This window comes from Epinephelus lanceolatus, chromosome 7, assembly GCF_041903045.1.
Source record: "Epinephelus lanceolatus isolate andai-2023 chromosome 7, ASM4190304v1, whole genome shotgun sequence".
Lineage (NCBI taxonomy): Eukaryota > Metazoa > Chordata > Actinopteri > Perciformes > Serranidae > Epinephelus > Epinephelus lanceolatus.
In genome coordinates, this window is record NC_135740.1 from 4886792 (window position 1) to 4901941 (window position 15150).

Consider the following 15150-nt stretch of genomic DNA (forward strand, 5'->3'; position numbering starts at 1 on the left):
ATACAGTACAGGCCAAAAGTTTGGATACACCTTCTCATTCAATGCGTTTTCTTTATTTTCATGACTATTTACATTGTAGATTCTCACTGAAGGCATCAAAACTATGAATGAACACATGTGGAGTTATGTACTTAACAAAAAAAGGTGAAATAACTGAAAACATGTTTTATATTCTAGTTTCTTCAAAATAGCCACCCTTTGCTCTGATTACTGCTTTGCACACTCTTGGCATTCTCTCCATGAGCTTCAAGAGGTAGTCACCTGAAATGGTTTTCCAACAGTCTTGAAGGAGTTCCCAGAGGTGTTTAGCACTTGTTGGCCCCTTTGCCTTCACTCTGCGGTCCAGCTCACCCCAAACCATCTCGATTGGGTTCAGGTCCGGTGACTGTGGAGGCCAGGTCATCTGTCGCAGCACTCCATCACTCTCCTTCTTGGTCAAATAGCCCTTACACAGCCTGGAGGTGTGTTTGGGGTCATTGTCCTGTTGAAAAATAAATGATCGTCCAACTACACGCAAACCGGATGGGATGGCATGTCGCTGCAGGATGCTGTGGTAGCCATGCTGGTTCAGTGTGCCTTCAATTTTGAATAAATCCCCAACAGTGTCACCAGCAAAACACCCCCACACCATCACACCTCCTCCTCCATGCTTCACAGTGGGAACCAGGCATGTGGAATCCATCCGTTCACCTTTTCTGCGTCTCACAAAGACACGGCGGTTGGAACCAAAGATCTCAAATTTGGACTCATCAGACCAAAGCACAGATTTCCACTGGTCTAATGTCCATTCCTTGTGTTTCTTGGCCCAAACAAATCTCTTCTGCTTGTTGCCTCTCCTTAGCAGTGGTTTCCTAGCAGCTATTTGACCATGAAGGCCTGATTGGCGCAGTCTCCTCTTAACAGTTGTTCTAGAGATGGGTCTGCTGCTAGAACTCTGTGTGGCATTCATCTGGTCTCTGATCTGAGCTGCTGTTAACTTGCGATTTCTGAGGCTGGTGACTTGGATGAACTTATCCTCAGAAGCAGAGGTGACTCTTGGTCTTCCTTTCCTGGGTTGGTCCTCATGTGTGCCAGTTTCGTTGTAGCGCTTGATGGTTTTTGCGACTCCACTTGGGGACACATTTAAAGTTTTTGCAATTTTCCAGACTGACTGACCTTCATTTCTTAAAGTAATGATGGCCACTCGTTTTTCTTTAGTTAGCTGATTGGTTCTTGCCATAATATGAATTTTAACAGTTGTCCAATAGGGCTGTCGGCTGTGTATTAACCTGACTTCTGCACAACACAACTGATGGTCCCAACCCCATTGATAAAGCAAGAAATTCCACTAATTAACCCTGATAAGGCACACCTGTGAAGTGGAAACCATTTCAGGTGACTACCTCTTGAAGCTCATGGAGAGAATGCCAAGAGTGTGCAAAGCAGTAATCAGAGCAAAGGGTGGCTATTTTGAAGAAACTAGAATATAAAACATGTTTTCAGTTATTTCACCTTTTTTTGTTAAGTACATAACTCCACATGTGTTCATTCATAGTTTTGATGCCTTCAGTGAGAATCTACAATGTAAATAGTCATGAAAATAAAGAAAACGCATTGAATGAGAAGGTGTGTCCAAACTTTTGGCCTGTACTGTATATATATGTATGTATGTATCCTACTGTCAGAAAACATCACACAGATTTGGCAAATTTTGCAATCTTCATTCTTCTCCTCTCCAGGATCTCCATATCCCTACCTAAATATACAATGATTCACAGCAACAAAGGTTTGTGACAGAACTGTAACTTCAGCCATTTGATTTCATGAAGATGGCGTTGAGAGATGTTGCAACAAACTGAACAAAAATTAAGCTGAGAGCGCTGTCAATTGTACCAGTAAGTGACTGAAGTGGCAGCAGACTGACGCTGTACCTGACCAGAAAGTGGTGGTGGCTTGCTCTCTAATATTATTCTCCACCTTACTACATATGGAAGTACAACCAGCCTCTCCTCCGCCTTACACTAGAACAGCTTGACTGTCTTTCTGTCTTCACCGCAAGCGACATAAAAGTCACAGACTGTGCCACTGCAACTGCCCCAGACAGAGCAAATGGGTGCTTGGATCTGCCTTGTACCCAAGTTAGGTTTAGCATTAACGTTAGAATAGCATAAGTATGTCCAGTTACTGCTGTATAACGTTGGCTAACTAATGTGGTCGACCTTTGTTTTTCAACCTCATAGAGACTGTTAAAGTACTGTAAATAAACCACTGTCTAGATTTTCAGCCTCAGCCTCTTGACTTTCTTTCGTGTTGTACAGAAGAGGGCTAATAAGGCTAGCTAATGTTAGTGAGCTAAGGCTCTACTAGCTGTGATTTGTGCCTTTAATGGTGTAATGCACAACATTACACATTAAACTAACAATTTATTACATGAATAACTGGTAAAACAAACTTAAATATATCAAATCTTGAATTACTTACATTTTTAGGACAGGTTGCAGTCACCAATCTGTCTCTTCTCTTTTTCGTTCGTCGGTACGTGACAGCAGTTATAACGTAACGTAAGGTAACGTAATGTAACATTAAAAAACTATAACATAACATGCAGAACATAAACGCCCACAGAGTACTATAAAATATATGCTCAGTATAATATGTGTTCATCAAAATATATGCATGTTGGTGTTTGTTATGGATGGACCACTAGCCCCTGTTGATATGGTATGTTTTAACTCCCCATATAGTGGGGCGGTGAGTGGTGAATGAGTAAATGATTTCAGACACTACCTAGGTGTGAAAACTCACTTTGCTTTCGTCATCTTCACCATTTCCACTGTCATTCATGATTATAACATCCAGCTAGCACGTACTTGCAAGTGGTCCAGCTTTATGTTACCACTGCACGAATTCCGAGGGTGGCTAGGGCCCTTCTGTAGAGACATCTTGATGATTCATGATCTGGGGATGGAGGGGTGAGAGTGAGAGGAGTAATGCATGTTTGTCTGGGAAGGGGGCCGCTTACAAGACATGAAAGACTCTGTGAGAGGTGACTGTGTGTCCTTGGCTTGGTCTGCCTTCTCATTCAGAATGTGTACCGGGGAGGCTGTCAAACTCAAAGTGATCCAAGTCTTTGTGTGTGTCTGCTTGTCTTTTGTTTCTCTCTCCCCTGCCTTTAAACACTTGTCCTGACAAGAGTGTTTAGCTGGAGGGGGGAGCGTATCAAATCTGCAAAGAGATTTTTCATCCCACACAGAAGGAACAAAAGACAGAAAATCCCCTTTATCTCATCCTTTTCCCCTCTCTTTCTGTTGTCGGTCACCAGCGGCGGTTGTACTGTGACAGCTCCTGTGAGCAGCTCATCCAATGACATACACATGCATGGACACACAATCTGTAAAACACTTTTGCTTTGCCATAATCATACTACCTTGTGGAGAATAATGCAGCATTAAAATGCCCTCCTTCACTTTACTGGGCAAAAAAATCCCACATCAAGTCGTGGCTGTACTAAGACAAAGTCACAGGGGCAGATTTTCTGATTTGGGACCCCAGGGCAAACTTAGGAATGGGATCTTCCCTGGGCCTTATTCTCACCTGTATCCTAACTGGGAATGTTACTGGTATTAAAGAGGGTATTGATGGTCATGGATGCAGTCAGAGACAATTGATTTATTTCTGCTTCTCTAATGCCAGGTTTGCACAACATGACATCAGCCCAATTATAGCCCGACCCGGCTGTCCTACAGTGTCTGATCGGATTGTGAATGACAATAAATCTTGTGAGCAATAATCTCTTGTTTTATCCAGTGTATTGTGTCATAGTAGATGAAAACCGATGCAGCACGTGGGACGCTTCATGACATCCAGATAGAAAGTCCAGCATGATTGATTACTTTATGTCCTTTACAACTCTTTATATCACAATTGACCTACATGGCCTTTCACAGGAGGCAACTGATGATTTTTGGGGACATAACGATCAGATGTCATTGAGAAGTAACCAAAAGGGCCTAAACTACGCATTGGAGGGATATGTTCATCATTTTATTGTTGAGAAGGTCGATGAAAAGCTTAAATTACAAGCCAAAATTTACACGTCACAGTGCACGCTTGTGAACCACATCTCGTTGCCGTCGCCATCAAAGGCAAGTTAAAGTGCCACTGAAGTTAAGGTTTTTGGCTCAGAATATGAGAAAAGGATAACGGCCTTTTTACCATCTTTACCAAGAGTGTCTCTCCGTTAGTTTGATGCTACAGTATTTACACTGAATCATTCAGCATAACGTTTGCCAACCTTTGTTATCTCTGCGATTACGGAGAAGTTAATGAAGCTAAGCTCCAGAAGTTAACGTTAGCTTAACTAGAGCCCTTTGGACAACAGCTAACAATGATGTACGATCACCAAAGTACAAAACTAGAACAAAATAGGCTAATGAACTCCCAGCAAACAAGGTGACATGATGAACAACGCAGCTAGGCGCTAACGTTAGGCTAATTTTAGCTAATGTTAGCTGAGATATTAAAGATAACTTTATATTTCTTTCCAGCAAAGTGACAATATGTTGCCTCAAACACAATGTTGTCTTACCTTAAAACAGATGTAGACATCATTGTTAATCTTATTCACGTTGAGTTGATTTTGCGGTCTAACTTTACCACACAACTTTCTCCAAAGGAGACACTTTTCTCGGTTGAGATGTGGTTTAGGAAAGGGTAAAAAATACACCCCGTGTCCCAGCCTCTCAGGATACCTTGTGTCGGAGTTGCATGTACCCCATGCACACCGTTTGACCATTTTTAAACTTCAAAGCTCGAACAAAACTGAACAAAACTGACTTTCTGTAATGCATTTCAATGAACGTCCAGGCAGAGAATGTCCGAGTGTATGGGAATGGCTATACGCACTGTGATTGGCTCATCGCATTTGAGGGCGGGGCTTAGCCATAGGTCAATTGTCACAGTTGTGACCAATAGGAACACAGAGCGGTCTGCTGCGTGGACAACTGTATGGTAACAGTACCCCAGTGTTTTTGATATTTCCTCAAGGGACTACCACCAGTAAAAAAGGAAAAGAGGCATTTCAGCAACTGTAAGTACTGCAATTAGCATCAAGCTAGCAAAGAATGTGAATTTTTCACACTGGAGAAGGATTGGGTACAAACATACCATCCTTCCATCCATCCATCCATATTCGTAACCGCTTATCCTCTTTGGGTCGCGGTGGGGGTGGAGCCTATCCCAGCTGACACTGGGCGAGAGGCAGGGTACACCCTGGACAGGTCGCCAGACTATCACAGTGCTGACACATAGAGACAGACAACCATTCACGGTCACATTCACACCTACGGCCAATTTAGAGTCACCAATTAACCTATCCCCAACCTGGATACCATAACATTCACAAATAGTGTCTGGGCTTTTACTCACCATAACTGCAGAAGGTACCAGCTTTATTCAAAACAGACCTTATTAGAAATGGGCCTTTATTTATCATTCCCTCTGTATTTTTCTGTTTAGTCTGCTCCTTTTTGCCCCAAGTTTGTGCATCATGCATTCATTCCAAACTCAACACATTCTGTATCTATTTTAAAGCTCCTCATCATTTCAGTGGAGAGAATCCCTTCATTGTCCAAAAAGGCTGTTATTGTCAACACTTGCAGGAACTTGTGGAGAATTAAGTGGCTTGTGCAATTTTCATGCAGTACTTCAAATGTAGCTCCTGCCATCTGGTGGCACTTTTCACATTACTATAATAACATGTCAGCAGGAAAATGAGCATCCTCAATGACTGAAATAATAATAATAATGATAGAACAAGAACAGATGAATAATCTGTCGACATCACGTACGTCGTAAACGATGACCAGCGATGACTGGTCATGAACCAAGGTGTAGTCCGTCATGTCTGTTGGCTAAGTCACGGCAAGATTTTATGACTCCACAATCGCCTAATTTGACATAGTGACTGTTGGAATGGATAAATGTGTTGTGTGATGTGAACCCAGCAAAACATAAACTGCTCCCTGGACCTAGTCAGACATCACCAGATCAAATTGCAAATGCAAATTCATCTGAAACCTTCTCTCTGGATGACAGGATGCCAGAAATGTAGAAAATACATGTATTAAGTCCATTTAAATAACTTATTCACATTTTTAAGAAACCTGGGGTCCGTTTCAGAAAGGAGGTTCAACAAACTCTGAGCCTAACCCTGAACTCTGAGTTGAGTAACTCTGAGATGGGAAACTCTGGGTTACGGGTTTCAGAACAGGTGATTTCAATCGGTTCAATCAACACAGAGTTTGTTCACTCTGAGTTAAGCGTGTGCACCACGACTTTAGAAAGCCGTCATCAATGGAGCCCCGATACCACGATTCACCATGGCAACAAGTGACAAGAAAAGGGCTGCATTTTTTTACTCCTGTGGAGTTTGATATTTTAATGCGCTCATACAGCGAATTTGAAGCTGTTTTCAGGAAGAAGAGTAGCATGGCTGCAGCAGCGAAGGAATGGGAGACGGCGTGGGAGAAAATTACTGCTCGAGTCAATGTGTAGCCTAAGTTTAAATTTATTTTATACATTTATGCAGTCAATAATATTAGGCTACAGATGCAAACAGGTGGAATGGTGTTAAAGCTAAAATTTAGTTCACTTAGATGCAATCCCACCAGTGAAAAAAGAACGTGGAAGCAGCTCAAGATGAAATATAAAAACATCGTTCAAACAGGTAAGACTTCAGCATAATAGTCGGGGTGCCTCTTTTTAATCATGTTTAACAGTAAATATCATCCAGCGGCTGTTTCAGTGTGCATTATCCCCAACATAATGCTGTTTTCACACACATAAATGTCCTCACCTGTATCCTGTTAAATTAGGCCTATTAAAAGCAACAATTGAAATAAGTAGAAATAACAAACTTGCTCCACTGACAGATTTTTCTAATTATTTTTCAAGTGAAAATGAGCTTGAAACAAGTGAAAATTGTCCAAAAAAGTTACTTTTAGGTGTGATTTGTTTTGACTAGAAATGAGACATTTTGACTAGAAATAAGACACATTCTTGGTATGATTTTGAGTTTTTGCAGTGTGATGCAGTCTGACATTTTGAGACAGTCAGTCAGTGAGTCAGTCTACCTGCACATTAATGCTGTGAATGGACTTCCTATTCACATAGTCTCCTTCATTTTGTGAAGGAGCAATGATGGGAATGTGGGTTCCATCAGTGCACCCTATCACACCGGGAAATCCTAAAAGAAATTAAAATGACAAATCCCAGTCTGAGGTTACAGCACCATGTCATTAACTGAATATGATTTATAATCATAAATTTTAACTGATTTCTACATCATTCACCTGCAATCCTGAGGAACTCCTCCTTGATGACCCTCACACCCCCTTTATGTCCAGGGAACACAACACCGTACCGTACTGTTCAAAAACAAAATGTTCTGGAAATGATAATACGTCACTTCTGGGCCTGTGAATAATCTCCCGACGAATGTGTAACTCCCTTCTCAGTAACACTGCCTCTTCGTCCACAGGGTCCTCCAAGAACGGACATGCCGTGGTCGAAAAAAGTAGATTTAGAACTAGAGCACACTTTAGGATCCGATTTTACCTTGAGGACAGATGATCAAACTTGCTGAAACCCGCGCGACACTAAACGAACGAATGAATGAATGAATCACACTACGTGTGTGGCGTAAGAGGGAGGAGACAGCTAGAAACTCGAGGTTCATTGAAGAAAACCTGTTCCCGACCAGGTTAGGTTCACAGAGTCAGTTGCCATAGTAACTGACACCGAGCTTCAGTTACCTCTCTTTCTGAAACGGGCTGGAGTTACTCCACGTTCTCTGGTTTAAGTTACCTCCCTTTCTGAAACGGAAAGGGAGGTAGAGTTTCCCTCATTTTAGGGTTAACAGACTCAGAGTTTTCACTAAACCTGCTTCGGACCCCTGATCTGAAGCTTTAATCTGCTAATTGCCAGCTTATTTAGCTAAATGTGTTTTCTTATCTTTTGTCATGTTTAACTAACGTGTTTCAAGTGCATCTGTGTATTGCAAACATAACAGAGTAAAAGTCAAATTAAAATTGTAATTTCTAATAAGGACAAACAATATTAATGTGCATTCCTTATTAACACAGGCACTACGAGCAGTCAGAGGCAGCTGTAGATTTTGTTAGTACCTACGAAACGATCTGAGCTACTGACATGTTGATGAATGCTGAAATACACGTACATTTCCTTCTGCGAACAGTTCACACGCAAATTCGTTCTGCTCATGTTTCATTAATGAGACCCTATATTTATATCCATTTGTGCCTCTTTTACTTTGGGGGCCCAGTCAGTTGTCTTCTTTGCCAAATGAATGAATGAATGAATAAAACTTTATTGTCATTATACAAAGCATGTACAATGAAAATGTGTTGGCTTCTCTCTATAAAATAAAAACAATGATAAAGTCCCCACCTGCAAAGTCAACCACGATAGTGATAATAAAGTGTATTTATAATGCTGTTTTCAAAGATGAATTCAATAAAAAGTTGAGGGAAAGCTGACATTGCCCTGTACAACATTAACCCAAACAAACAGATCTTCTTTGGAATCTGTTTTCATGTGATATCAGGCAGATATTGAGCTATTGTGTCAATGGTTGCGGAAAGCAGCTGTGGATGTCATCATAGCTCTCATTTCAGAGCCTTAATTACCCAGGCTGGAGATGTTTGTGCAGACTGCAGTATGTATTCCACCCATTCAATGTCTTAATGACTGCTAGGACGGATTTTGAAGGTGGTACAGAGCAGAGGTGATGTCTTTAGTACAGTGCGATTTGGGAATATGTAATTTGCACAAAAGAAAAATGAAGCTTTCATGAAGAAATGACACATGATTGATCATTAAATGATAAATGGTCAATCTGGCTTGTCACACTACATATGTGTGTTTAGTGGAATTAAATTGTGTGAGAGTCTGATTCCAGGCATTTGTGCTCCCACAGTCCCCAAAGATGCAGTGGGAGATTAGAGAGCCTGGCTGATTCCAGATTGGTTTCTGCTGCAATGGCTAAAATGTCAGTGATAGGAGAGATAAAGCATATCAAAGAAATCCTCACGTTATAATCTGAATGTACGGCACAGGGGGAAAACTGTTTACACGAACATCCATTACCCTTATCTTTGCGCCTTTTTGCAGGAGACAAACTTTGACAAAATGTATGACAAATGATTATACTGCAGCATTTTGCAAAACTCTCCAATGTTGCATCATTTTCCTGAAAATCGCTGAACACTGTATTGTGTAATAGACTCAGAACTTTATCACTGTATGGATGTCTTGGAATTTCCAGTGTGTCTTCACACAGGGATGTATGAGTTTGGCTTTGAATCGCCTCCAGTGTCCTTATCTCACCTTAGTTTGGCAAACTATATGGCCTGTTTTCATCTGAGCAACAGACCACTGCAATTCTTTGAACACATCTGCAGCTGCTGTCTGGTGGGGAGGGAGCTGATCCTTCCTGTATGTGCTTGCCCCTCAGCAGTATGCAGTATATCCTGACTTCCAGTTACATAGTTTAAGGACACAATGTTCCCACAGTCCCAAGAAAAATAGAAACCCTGGAACACTGAAGACTAATTATCCAAAAACATGTTAAACATAATTACTGCCTTGTGGTTGTATGTCTCTGCCAACCTGTCAAGTTGCAATTTTAGTTCATGTCTGTCTATTGACTGTACATAAAAATGGACAACATGGTGGCTGGCTGCAGTATAGGTCTTAAACCCTGCCCCCTCCATGTTTTCTAAAAGATGGTTTAAAAGGGGTTTTGATGTCATGACAGAGTAAATACAGAGATCTACATTGGTGGCAAATTGCACGTCAGTTTGTTTACATGCGTCAGGCTGAGGATGGCTGTCCTAAAGCCTGCTTTTGTGCTAGAAAAGTAGTAAAGAATGATTCTCAATTGCAAGAATAACATACTGGAAAAACATACTGGAATCTACCTGTAGGCATTTTTTGATCACCAAGGGACAAATACAATCAAACACTAAAACACAACACTGACATCTGTCTGCTTATCCAATACTAATGGCTAATGTGCTTGCAAACAAATGAAATATTCACTGTGCTCCTCCATAGTTTGAATCTGGAATTCTGGCATTTTAACCATGGTGAAATTACAGGATATGTTTTTTTATAGACATGGACACGGAGGTGAATTTAAGAAAAAAATTGTCAGTAGTCGGAACTCAGTCCAGGCACACAGACACAAAACACATACTGATATCATTTAGTGTGACTCACACAAACTTAATACCATTGTCAACAAAGTCCATTGTGAATAAACGTTCTTAAATCCAGAAAAAAAGGTACTTTGGAACGTTCCTGAGAATCATCAGGTTTATGAGTTTTCTTAAGTATCAAATTTATCCAATGACAGTTATATGTGCTTCCATTGGTACAATGCAAACATGAACTGTTAATAGCTAATTTAGTATTCTTTTACTTGCACTCCTTAGTTGCAGCGTTAATTTCTTCTGTTGTCATATTGGTTCCAAAACTGGCGTCTATGTTGGTTTTAGCATGTTTTATCCCATATGGATGGGTTTAAAATCACTGACCAGAGCAGGTAATGTTAAAATCACCTCACCTCTTGTCTTTGTGTCCACTAATATGTACAAAAAAACAGATTAATTCTCTTTTGAAAAACAAAATTATACAGCCAATGTATTGTTACATTGTTTCTGGACACAAAATGTGAGGAGAATGCATATTTCAGTTGAACTAGCTGTGTTATTCATTAGAGCTTTAAAGAGCTCTATCTATATGACATTCAGATGATAATGATTCAAAGTTTGGGCCTGGATAATTCATTTCTCAACATGGGGGTGGCTGAGCTGGTGGCTAACAGCTAATGGTGCAGCTGTCAGTGCTAACAGTATAAAAATTACTAACAATGGCAACGGTGCTGAAGGAGCTTACAGTGGCAACCAGCAGAGAAAACGTTTCTATCACTGGCTGTGCTCAACTACGGAATGGTGAAAACACGGGGCCCTTTGCAACTACCTTTTGCCAATGGATGATATGTAGTGATGTCCAAATGAAGCTTCAGGAACCACCAGTTGTATTTGCTGAGCCCACTAGATGGCGCTGTTGGTGTAATGAAAAAGGCTCAAGGGATCGCAATACAGTTTGGTTTCAACGCTTTGTTGAAAAAAGAGTGCCGGAGTGGACCAGAAAAATAAAGAAAATGGTTCAGGAAGCATTATTTGGCCATTGCTAATTGAAACCAAACTGCATTGGCATCCCTTGAGCCTTTTTCATTACACCAAGAGTGCCATCTAGTGGGTTCAGCAAATACAACTGGTGGTTCATGAAGCTTCATTTGGACATCACTAATGATATGACTGCTCCATAAAAGTGAGGCCAGAACATCTGGATTGCCACCTGGTGGTTGGATGCTGTATAGGTCATAAACCGCGTCCCCGCCATTGTAGCAGATGGGAAAACTCAAGGTACAGGTCAAATAAACTTTTCCCAAAGATGGTTCCTGACATTTAAGATAGTTCTTTTCACACTGCTGTATGTTCAAGATTTTGATTTTCTAAAAGGTTTGGTGATAACTACTACTACTACATTACTTTATGCTATAAAAAGGACGTTGAGTCATGATGGACAGCTGAGTGTGCCAATCACAGTTCTCACAATCAATGATGCTGCTTGCGACTGGTGGGACTGGTGTATGTGTGGGAACTTGATACCGTAGAGATCGCTCCTGCGCAGACACCAGCTCCAAATGATGTTACCAGCACAAGATGGCAGAGGCCATATCTGGGATAATTTGGCTTCATTTTCTGCAGAGAAGGAGGAAGTGGAGCCATGGCATCCATCTTTACATACAGACCATTGTCCCACACTTTTGGTCACTTGCAAGAGGAGAGAAAGGGAGAGACCCAGTGTCATGGATTGTGGTTACTCTGAGCAACATGTATGGAAATTAATTACAATATTTTTTTTATAATTTTCTGTGATGGTCTTAATGAGTTGCTAAATTTACTGCAATTGCTTCTCAGAAATAAGTTGCTAAAAGGGTCTGAAAACTTGCTAAATCTAGCGAGAAAGTAGCCAAGTTGGCAACACTGGCTGTATGAGGACAGTGCAGAGAGGCACGGTTAGCTGGCTGGTGGGATACAAAGACAGGGACTCTAATGCCAGGTTCAGACTACACAATATCAGCCCAATTATAGCCCGACACAGCGCAATACGATGTCTGCTTGGATCGTGAATGACAATGTGTCGTTAGCGATAATCCACCATTTCATGTCGTGTAGTGTGGCATAGTAGATGACTGTCTGGGACGCCTCACAACATCCTGACAGAAAGTCTAACATGTTTGACTTTCTTTTTGTCATTCACAACTTTCCCGTCACAGCCATCACTTTGACCAATAGAAACACAGAGCGGAGATCTGCAGCCGTGGACAACTGTATGACAACAACACCTCAGCCTTTTTGATATGTCCTCTGAGGATGTTACCATGACAAAAAAGGAAATATTGAAGGCGTGAAACAGCAGAGGCACTTCAGCAACCCGATGAGTATTGCCATTAGCATCAAGCTAGCAAAGAATGTTATTTCTTCAAGATGTAAAAGAATAAAATTCACTAATAGTGGCAATAACGTCCAGCTGCAGACCTCCAGTACTGGGACCCATCTCCATAGCCAGGACCTATTGTGGAAAATCATACGGCCCATAGTGGAAATCATGTTAAGTGCGCTTCCTTATCAGAAAATAACGATTATATGCCACTATAATATAATATAATATAATATAACATAATATAATATAATAATATGATATGATATGATATGATATAATATTGTGTTACATATTATTACACTGTATTATATTGCCGTGTCTCATTTTTAATAACTTATTTACCACGCTTCCTTATCAGTTAAGAGCAGTTAAGTATCACTGAATTAGATCACCCTAGTTATTGTTTGATCACAATTATCATCACTAAATAAAGCAGCCTACTGATTGGATCTTTAATACATTATATTGCGTTTTATCACCTTCATGCTCTTGTATGTGTTATAAGCTGACTAATCACATTTGGTCTCACGTTTAGGCTACTAGCTTATTGTTTGTCAGCTTATTGTTAATAAATAAGTGTATAATATGTTTAGATGCCACTGTATCACAGGCTACAGAGCAAAAAGGGTTATGTTACAGCCATAAACAGTGTATCAGTAACAAAATCCTCCAGTGACCCATTCTGGCTTAATCAGGAAGCCAGCTTTGTAGCATGCCTCACTGGAAGGAATCCATCATTACGTTGTAATCTGGTGTCTGAACTCCAGGTAACACAAGCTTGATTATTTGGTGATATTGTCAGCCCCTCCACCAATTAGGCTACAATGGTTATATGCAATAATGTACAATGCCTTATGACAGATTTTTAAATTTAAGATGTAGTACATATAAATAACCGTTGCCGATAATAATATTGCACATTGTCTATCTGTAATCTAACTCTTTTCAGCTTTCATGAACTGAAAGCTAATGTTAACGTAAAAGTTATTTACTGCTTAACATGGTTGTTACGTAACCTTATTTTGTCCCGTTATATCAATCATACCTTATATTGTTTACCTTCGTGTCACTAGTAAACTTTGTTCAGACAACCGCTTAAAAAGTGTGATGACGTTGCCCAAAAACAAGGTAAAAATGACATTTTAACACACCTCTATTGTGCGCTCCATCAAAACACCAATTTAGTTTATTTATTATATGGCAGAGTGCTGCCGAGCCATGCCATCAGTACAGTGACCCAACTGGCTGATATCTCTCCCTGTACTGCTTTTCGTAAAGCACACAATTGGCTTTTAGGGGGAAAGGGGCGGGATGGGTCCTGGCAATGGAGATGGGTCCCCACGCTGGAGGTGGGTTATGAGGCTGGAGGTCTGCAGCCAGACCCTTCTCAATAGTGGCAGGGCTTTTACTCACCACAACTGCAGATGGTACCAGCTTCATTTGAAACAGACTACATTAGAAACAGGCCATTATTTCCAGAAACAGGCCTTTACTTCTCATTCCCTCTGTATTTTTCTATTTTTACTTTTAATCTGCTCCCGTTTGCCCCGTTAAATCATTTCAAACTTAACATTTCCTGTATCTGTTTAAAAATTAAAAGCCCCCTATAATTTGGTTGAGAGAATCCCTTCATTTTCTAAAAAGACTTTTATTGTGAAACTTGCTGTGGAGGATTCAGTGACTTGCGTAGTTTGCATACTTGCTACGTTACTACAACAGTTCAGCAGGCACATGCACAGACATAGTGACTGAAATAATAGCAATAATAATATAAATTGGACAATAATTTGATGACATCATGCACACTGTGAAAGATGACCAGGGATGATTGGTTGTGGACCAACATGTAGTCTGTTATGTCTGTCAGCCAAATCATGACAAGATTTTATGACTTCACAATTGCCTAATCTGACATATTAACAGTTGGAGCAGACAAATATGTTGTGTAGTCTGAACCCAACATAAAGCTGCTTTCACATGGTAGGAAATTTGCTCTTTGCTCATTGTGAAGTGGGGACATAGTGCAGACACTTGCAGAGGCAAAGCACAGGAAATCATCAAAGCTAATTTTAGTATTGGATTGAGCTCCGTTAGTGAACTACATACCTATGCACAAACCTGGCTGCTGACATTTCACCATGTATTCCCTTTCCTGGCAAGATCTTGGTATCTTTTTAAAGTAGTGTCATAGAGTTCAGGGAAGAGGATGAGTTTTCCTTCCATCACTCTGTCTCCCCTACTTGCATGAGTTGGTTCATGCTGGAACATGATATACAGAAGAACTGCTGAAGGCCAACTTGTAGTCTTTTAAGCGGTGGCTTCACATGCTATGCTCGACAGGTTCTTATATCTTATATCTAAGATTGACCTGCTACAACAAAAATGAGCTCTAATCTCCTATTGCCTTTAAGTAGGCTACAACTCATGGCAGCTTCATTATATTCCCTACAGCCCCAGAAACCAACCAGTGGCCCTGTAAGAGAATACTACCATGCTTATGTTTGTCAGTTACATGTCCAATGTGTAGGATTTAGGTGGATATATTGGCAGAAATGGAATATAATATAATAAGCA